This window comes from Pinus tabuliformis, chromosome 5_1, assembly GCF_031772625.1.
Source record: "Pinus tabuliformis cultivar Carrire ecotype Pingquan chromosome 5_1, CPIR1, whole genome shotgun sequence".
Classification (NCBI taxonomy): domain Eukaryota; kingdom Viridiplantae; phylum Streptophyta; class Pinopsida; order Pinales; family Pinaceae; genus Pinus; species Pinus tabuliformis.
Window position 1 is genome coordinate 702,297,945 of NC_142305.1, and position 7,247 is coordinate 702,305,191.

Consider the following 7,247-nt stretch of genomic DNA (forward strand, 5'->3'; position numbering starts at 1 on the left):
TTTGTAATTATCCTTTCATGTATCATTGACTTGTTCCATTATACCTTTGAAACAAAGTGATGGTATTTATGGTATTTCACATATGAATGTGTTTGAAAATAATTATTTACCTCCTCCTTGTTCCATTATACCTGTTAAACAAAGTCATGGTATTTATGGTATTTCACTTGTGAATGTGTTTGACAACAATTATTTACCTCCTCTTCAACATTACTACTCTATTTGGTGTTATTTCAACGAAGTATAGTAAAATATTAGAACATATGTTTTACTGCTATGGTTCACATTGACTAAAATATCCTTATTATAGAAGGAATTCCAAATTCCTATTCTATTAAACATACTAAAATTTGTGTTGCCTCTTTTCATTAATCAATATTGACTAGTATTTTTCCAACCCGATACATGCTTAATTCTTCCACCTTTAGCACAACAGGTGTACCTACACAATCACATTCAGATACCATATCTACCCTAGAATGCTAACAATTTTTAATGCTTCACTCTCCACCTATGTAGTTTGAACATCTTTTGTAAGGGAAATTTTAAAGAATGTTGCATTTATTGCTTGGCAGCATACAAACATTTTGTTAATGACTAAATTGTTGGTAGTTTGATGCTTCTTATTGAACCAAAATGCATTAATGAAACAAAATTTTTATTAGCATTGCTTGAAAAGTGTTTTCAAGTTTCATTATACGCGAGTTGAGTTTTCAAGCAATGAACTTGCCAGAGTTCAAGGTCCAGAATTATTTTGTGTGACAATAAGAAAATTGTTTTGTATTCTCTCCTTAAAACAAAGGCACTTGAATATTTCTACTAATTGGATCTATTTAAGTTCCATAAATTCAGATGACTACATAGTTATCTTCTGAAAACTCTGGAATTATCTCCAGAAAACTCTATCATCATTTTATAATTGATTCATAAGAAATGAATATTCAATCAGTGGCATTCCTTTGAGATTTATCTTTCATTGTGTTGCTTGGAATCAAGTGAAATTAGAACTATGTTGCTTTATATTTTTAAAATCACACTTCGCTCCATATGAAGTATTGTGTCACTTTTGTTTTGATTTTAGATGGACGATTTCGTAGAGGCATGATTCATGCATGGGAAAGTGGAAAAGATTCAGAAAACGATGTGAGAGATAATATCAAGGCCTCAACTCTTTCTTTGGATGCAAGCATTGTGTTCCCCTTCGGTTACTTTAGCAAAAAGTTTGATTTTAGAAGTCAATATGTTCTTGAATTTAAAATTCTAAATGAATGTGTTGATATTGTGTGCAACAAAAACATGAACAAATTTAGTGGGGTTTTTATTGAGGTTTTGATCAGTTGTAATCAATTTTATCAATGAGGATGAGATCCAAACTTCATAATTATTAATCTAATATTTCAAGCAACATACTGGGATTCTTTTCATTTTATATGCAGTGTGGAGTTTATTTTTTTTGCCACAAAGAATTCCCTTCATGTACAAAATTAACTTACAGATGCTTCACTCTCTATATATTTTTGTTGAATAAGTTGAATTCAAATTTTGTTAGCTTTCCACTCTTCTCTGCTACTCTTACCTACGCTAGCGCCTTACGACGTTTCCTTTTCAACATCGGGTGAAATTTCTAGTTTATTTTTATTTTAAAAAGACACATGTTAAATTGATGGACATACATACTCACAATCTTACACATCCCCCTTATACTCGTTCGGATTGGAGAATGAGCCCCTATGTGGATGTAAATAATGGACGCAAATGGTGACAAATACTAAGAGAAGTTGATGATCCTATTGTTGTAAATGGAGGCACCCTAGTTATGGTAACAACAGATAATCTTATTACATAAAAAATAAAATTGTTCTTAATTTAAATAAAAATTAATGAATATTAACACGATAATACTACTACTAGTTTAATATTAAAATGATGATTAATAGTGGATTCCATCTAAACTTATTTTTTTTTAAATAAATACATATTTTAAACCATTATTTAAGGTTTACTTATTAAAATAGATCATCATATAGCAAAAAATCTTACGCAATTTAATTTTAATATATTTTAATAAATATTTTTTCATTAAATAAATACATATTTTTAACCATTATCTATAAAAATAAATCATCATATAGAAAAAAAATTACAGTTATTTTTAACATATTTTAATAAAATCTTTTTCTTATTGGAGTTTTTCTTATTTTCAAATTTTCAGAAATTGTATAGTATTTCTAAATCATAAATGTAATATTTATTAAGTTACAATATTTTTTCAAGGTTTTACTGTGAGTGAGGATGAGTACTAGGCCATCTCACATTTATACTTATTCCAAAGTCTTTTTTTTTAATGCTAAAAATCATTAAAATAAGTATCAACACATCAAAGCTCATTGTGTCACTAATGAAAATTTGAATGGGGAAGATAATAATTGTGGATAATCCCAAATAACATTAGGATGGAATTAATTAATATAAAGTGAAAAATATTTTTTTCATATTTAAAAATTATATTAATTATTATTTAACAATATTTTCTTTATTAAAATTATTTTTATAACTTTCAATTTTTTCTAGTTAATTTGAAGGAGGAGCTCTCCTAGGGTTTTGTAACGACTTTCTCTAATTTATTCAAGAGTTCATCTCTACGATGGATCTGATATCTCAAGAATCATTTCCCTGGGGCACTCAATTTGATTGGTCCAATGTTTAATCCCCTGGGGATGGGTGAAACCCCCTCCTACTAAAATATTGCGATTGGAGGCTACAAATCTTCTCGATCTAATAAATCTATGGGTGAAGCCTATAGATCACAAATATGTGGGAAAGGTGGAGATGAATCTCTAGTTCTTGGTAAAAATTGACAAGTACGACTAAAGAATGGATCTTTACTGAAATCCACCACAAATCTAAAAGTGGTAATCCCCTCAAATAGGTTGGATAAATATCTATAGTTTATGAAAGATCATGCACTGGTCTATAAATTTATGGGAATTTGGCATCGAGAACAACATATAGTCTACTAGATCCAACTCAAATGGAAATTGAAAGTAACAATAGAGCTAAGATTGAAAGAAAAAGGTTTTTATATTATTATTTTTGAATATTTGGAGGAGAGAAAATGGGTGTTTGAGAATTGCTCTAATTTCATGAATAATGCAGGGTTATTCATGAGATTTTGAGAAGAATGTTACAGCTCAGAGATAGAACAATTCCAAGAATCCCTAGTGTGGGTTCATCTCTTGTCCCTTCCCCTCCCCCTCCCACACGACTTTTGGGAACCCAATATCTTGGAAGCTATAAGCAATTCTATCCGTACATTTGTGAAAAAAAAATATATCACATAAAAAAGAAGACATGCCCCTTATCCAAGGATTTTCATCTATATGGACATATCTAAACCCTTGCCTAAAACAGTGGACCTGGAATACCATGATCACCCTTGTGTCCAGTCGCTTGATTATGAGCATGTTCCTTTTAGGTGCAGTAGATGTCACAAATACAACCATATGTTTCATGTCTTGCCACTAATCATTCAAGAAAATCAACAAGCCTAGAAGGAGTTGGATGAGGGTTTCCAAAAGGTTTTAGCTAGGAAAAATCATTAAAGAAATAACTCTCCACAACAACACTTGCAGACGACAACAAAAATGACACAGGGAAAGAAGGATCTCAGTGAAAATCCGTTTGCAACCCTAGAACAGATGAATCTCAAAGGCAAAAGAAGTGAGTTGGTGGGATCAAAAGAAGTGAGTTCGTGGGGATCAAAAGAAGTGAACCCATGAAAAGTAGGAGTGACTCAAGTTGAAGTTGGAAGCACCTGAATAATTTTAATTAGAGAGGGAGCTTAAAGAAATCTTGATCAAAATGATGAAAACATTGGAAGTAGAGGACCGATATGAGATCCTTGGCACAGATGAAAAAAAAATGATTAATTTCCCGACAATGTGTGAAAACGTTGAGGTTCAAGATATCTCGGCGATAGAAATGAAACAATTCCATGTCCTTTATTCCCAATGGCATCAATAATATGTCAGGTCAGAGGGGGAGTGACACCTAACTCTCTTTGGGAATGATAAATTTCCAAACCTTCATTTTCCCTTTGGGAAAGGTAAAAAAAATACTAGAGAGCTCCTGAGTGAAAATCGTCAATACTTGTTGAACTAAGGCCAAATAGAAAGGGTTATGGAGTATTTCATTGAAATGACATTTATTCTTCATCAATGTGGTATCTTGGAATATTAAAGGGCTTAATAGTTTAGGTAAATAGAGATATCTATGAGGTATAATTGAGAAGGAGCAACCTGATATTTTGATCTCGCAAGAGGCAAAAATCTGGGAGGCTCGACTATAGCAAATTATGCATAGATGTTGACAAAGTAGTAAAGTAATGGCAATTGATGCTCAAGGAAGTTTACATGGGTTTTCCATGGACTAGGACCCTCATAGAATAACTTTTAATAATTGGACAACCAACAACTTCATCTTATCTGGTTGTTTTCTGCGTGTTGGAACTCGTGATATAATTAGTCTAAATGTTGTATATGGTCCGCCCATTCTAGGTAGGAAAGAGGAATTCTTACGCGAATTGAGGAATGTTCAAGAGTCCTCTAGTGATCAGGGGTCAATTTTTGGTATTAAGTTCAACCTGGTTCTCAACCTGAAGGAAACGCGAGGAGGAATTCGAAGACTCGAGCCGACATCACTTAGCTTTCAAGAATTAATCTTGACTCTGCATCTAGTGAACTTGGAAAACATTAATGATATAAATACTTGGAATAGTTGGAGTGGAGGGAGACATCAAGTTACGAGTAGAATGGATCACTTCCTGAACTCAAAAGGTCTAATGGAGCATGATCTCTTCATTGAAGAAAAATATTCCTTGTAAAGGATCCAACCATTCGATGATCTAGATGGAAATTGACTGGAAGATGGCCCCAAAAAAATTTCTTTTTTGTTTTGAAATCCTATGGCTGGAAGATCCAAATTTTATTTAATATGTGAAAAAATGGTGGAAGTACATTAATGTGTAGGAGGGAAATCCAATGCAACATTTCAAGATCAAAACCAAAACATTAAAACAAAATATAAAGTCCTCGAACCATTTGGAATTTGGAAACATCCAAGGTAAAAGGAAGATATTAAAAAATAAGATGGAGAAAATTCTATAAAGAATTATCCTAGAAGTCATATCTAAAGTTTTTGTATAAGAGGAAGGCTATCGAGGAACTAGAAAAGTAGCACAAGCAAGGAGGGATCTTATGGAGGAAAATATATTTCAATGGATGAAAGCTGGTGAATGGAATACCATTTTTTTCCAAAAAGCCATGATCCAACACTGTGAGAATAATCAGAACTTCTCCTTGTCCTCTAGACCTAGCAATCGACTGATCAAGCATGAGGAAATGGATTGGGAACTAGTGTCATACTATCAAGAGCTTATGGCACAGGAGGAGAAAGATAGGTCAGATGTTATAAAGAAAGTGTCTAGCCACATTCCTTGTCTAATTACTCCATAGCAGAATGTGGCACTTATGAGGAAAATTTCCTTTCAAGAGGTAGAATATGTAGTTAAAGACATTCCCTCCAATAAAGCCCTAGGACCTGATGGATTTACCATAAAACTCTTCAAGGCTTGTTGGAGCTTCTTAGGTGCAGATATTCATAAGTTGGTGGAAGAATTATGATGTCTAAATGAGGTATGGTCCAGAATTAATGCATCCTTCTTGAATTTTGTTTCTAAACATGGTGATTCAAATGATGCGAGTGGATTATAGCCCATTTTGGTTTGCAATATAATTTATAAAATAATTTTGGCAGTCATAGTTCATTGGTTGAACCCCCTTCTACACTCCATTATAAGCCCAACACAAACTAGTTTCATTAAAGGGAGGAAAATTTTAGATGGGATCATCATTTCCCATGAAGTGATTCATTCATTGCATTGCAGTAGGAATTTAGCGATGATTCTTAAATTGGATCTCTCCAAGGACTATGACCACTTGAACTGGAATTTTCTATTGAACAATTTTGAATCCTTTGGAATTTCCCACCCTTGGATTAGATGGGTTAGATATCTCATCTCCATGCCCTTCTTCTCAATCCTACTCAATGGATCTCCAATTTGTACCTTATGTTCTGTTGGAAATAATACTGAGAGGGGGGGTGAATCAGTATTATTAGATCAATAAAACTTTTTCATTTCCATACTTAGATACATATACGCTACTTCATTCAAGGGACCCCGCGTGTATACGCAGCTGTGTCTAAAGCAACTAGCGTATATCCAAAATACTTATGATTCAGTTACTCCATTAAATGTTGATCTTTAGTTAGTGCATCAGAACTTCATTAACCATATGAACAGTAAGCAGGTGCAGTAAAAACAGAACAGATCATCACACACAAGAAGCACACATGAACACCATGATATAAGGTGGAAACCCAATGTGGGTGAAAACCACCTGCTGCAATTTGTTTCTATCTTCCTTTATTAAGAAACTTCTCTTACAATGTACTGGTACAGTCCTTTACCAGCACGCAGGCTACAACCTGCAGAAGGCTACAACCTTTTCTCATTCTCCAGACTCTCCTGGAAGGGAGCTCCAACCCCCTTTGCTCTTGTACTAGCTAAGATACTAGTACGTAGGTGCCGACCTACAATATTCTCTCCTCCAGGTACCACGTTTCATAAATTTTCAGACTGGACCCATAAATATCATTGAAGCACAAAACAGTCAATACTAGCATCATCAATTTCTGAATCACTGAAACACTGAAACCCTGTCAATAACACAGTCACCAGAACACAGAGCAGATAACAGAACTCTGCCATAACCATCAAATCCATCTACAACTTCAAATATTATCCTTCATAATGTATACGCTGCTATAATGAATCAAACCCGCGTACATACGCGCTTTTGCCAAAGACAACCCGCGTACAGATCTAAAAATAATTTCTCATAACTTGCAGCTGTACCAGACATCAGTCATACTCATAACACTTACAGAACAATACATGCGTCAGCATGTAGATCTAGAATAAGCATCATAAAGATAGTTCATTTCAAACCATTTGATCCTGATCTCTCCTTAGATCTTGTTCTCCATCAACCGGTGAGATCCCTCCTTAGCTCAGATCAAGCAATGCATCATCAACCCATAACCTGCATACTGGATCGCATACTTCTTCAGATATTCAAGACTTTTCGGATGCCCTTGCCTAATGATATTCTTCTCCTTTTATAGTC